Below are 2,592 nucleotides of genomic sequence, written 5' to 3'. Positions count from 1 at the left end.
CTCAATGAGACTCAGGTGAAAGAATGGTGAGAGAGAGGGAGGGAGAGAGGAAATCTGAGAGAGGGAGTTTGAGAGAGAAGGGATGACGACTGGGAGAGAAAGAATAGAGAGAGAAACGGCTGAGGGAGGAGAGAGAGTGTGTTAGGGTTTTTTTATATTCTCTTTATTTATAGTGTGGCATATCTAGATTAGTAGGACTCGATTTAATCTTTTAAATTCCGAAATTAAACTAAACCGGACTATAATAGAATTACATTAGAGTTGTAAACGTACTTAACGGTATTATTATTATTCTATTATTATTTTTTTGTAAATAATACTAAAATACCTTTCAATTATATTCTTTATATTTTCTTAATTATAAAGAATTAACTCCAAGATTACGGGGTATTACACTGCCCCTTTCACTCCTCTTGTCATGGTCCATAAATGCACCATTAATAAGTTGTTTTTTAGGCTCTTTTTCAGCTAAACTCACACCAATTACCAGGCTAATCATTTGGTTAAGAATTACTAACTCTTAGCCTTATTACAAGCATAATTTTAACACACTAAAGCATACAAAGAATTAAAAGACACATATGGCCCTAAACAAGGGAATGGGCTAAACACACACGGCTAACCATGCATCATCACGCTTCTCCTGGATAGCAGCTTCAATATGCTATAAGGAACATGCCATGTAAAATAAGTGACAAAATCGTGCTTTAGAGCAACCTAGAATTGTAAGATGTTCCAAATCCAATAATTGAAAAAATCATCTAATTTTCAATACTTCTAGTTGCCTTGTCGCATCTGTATCAGAACGGTGATTCATGAAGGGGATACTAATGTGTATTCGGTCCTGGTGGGTTCAAAGAGGATTAGTTTGCATCCTTTAGCTCTAAGTGTCGTTATTCACAATAAAGTAGAAAGGAAGTTGAAATGCAGGGTTTTTTTATTGTATAATTGGAGTAACACTTGAATTATACAAGGTTTAAGTTAGAATAGATGAATAACGCAGAGCAATGATTCCACAAAACTCACGGTTATGGCTGCCTCTAAGATTAACAAGGATAATACACACCACCTTGTAAACTTTAAGGATCCTAAGAACACGAATTAGTTCAGCCATAACTAATCTAGCATAGGAGAATTCACTAGTTTATAATCCAAGAGATCAAAAGTGAAACGAAAAGAGATAAACTCGATTTTGTTAAGTTATAGAAGTCGTGTTCTTTTCATTGCAATGCTTTCGGTGTTTATAACCTTTAAAACGTACTTTTTTGATATTTAGACAAAATAAATAATGAAAATACTTAGCCACTACATGATCAAACATGATCAAGGACGTGCCAAAACATGGGGAAACTGCTAACTAAAACGGCGACTGACTTGCAACGTCTACATTCACTAACAAACCCTAGAACCCTTCCTATGAAATTGGCACATCAATCCATCTTTGTACGTGCTTAGTTGATGCTTACTCAAGCTAGTAGGACTCTCCACTTGCACACCTCATTTGTAGGGAAGTTAGTTACATCTTGGACGAGTGATTGAGGAGTAACAAGCTCCCTATTCTCACGTCATTTGGACGCTGCTTCCTTATGCTCCAGTTTATTTAGTGGCTTAAACCATTAGATCTTAGACTAAAATAGACGATCTTTAACGGATTACAAGACTCATAACAATCACTAACTATGAAAAGAAATACAACTCAAAATAAACATTAAGCACACAACATGGAAGCAAACAAACACAAAGACAAATCAAATGACACAACAACTCTAAAAACTCGATCTTAATGGATTAACAATCAAAAGACTAAGAACTTAATGAATTGAATTAAACACCTCCACTAGAGGATCATCCAAAACAACAAATTTCATAGCTAGGATGCATTCACCAACCAAATGAATGAGCTTCAAATCTTTGGACAAGAGTAAGGTGGATGCTACAACTCCATCTCCAACATCCTCCCTTTTTGATAAAGTTTAACTTGAAACTTGGAATATCACCTTCATCTTCATAAAATGGACTTAAATATGGAACATTAAAAGTAGCGAATACTCCATACTCACTTGGAAGCTCAATCTTGTATGCATAGGGTTGATTTTGTCAAGCACCTTGAATGGATCATTGGTTCCAGGACTCAGTTTGGAATGTCTTTTCAAAGGAAAATACTCCCTCATAAGATGAATCCACACATAATCTCCTGAAGTAAATTGAACATCCTTCTTCTTCTTATTGATTCGTTGCTTGAGCTTCTCATTAGTTTTAAGAATCCTTTCTCTCATAAACTCATAAACCTTCTTGATCTCCTTAGCTCGCTCTTTAACTTCTTTGCTAAACTTGTCTCAAATTGGAATAGGAGCTAAATCAAGGGGAGCGCATGGATTGATTCCATAAATAACCTCAAAGGGACACAAACCAGTGGTCTTGTGTGGTACCCTATTATATGCAAGCTGAGGATGGGGCAACATCTCCTCATGTTGCTCTGGACTCTTAGCAGCCAAAACCGTCAACAAAGTTCCCAATGGGCGGTTTGTAACCCTAGTTTGGCCGACTGTTTGGGGATGACTAGACGTTCTAAACTTAAGCTTTGAAAACTAA

Source organism: Beta vulgaris, chromosome 3 (assembly GCF_026745355.1).
Source record: "Beta vulgaris subsp. vulgaris cultivar EL10 chromosome 3, EL10.2, whole genome shotgun sequence".
NCBI classification, from domain to species: domain Eukaryota; kingdom Viridiplantae; phylum Streptophyta; class Magnoliopsida; order Caryophyllales; family Amaranthaceae; genus Beta; species Beta vulgaris.
This window is presented reverse-complemented; position numbering follows the sequence as displayed.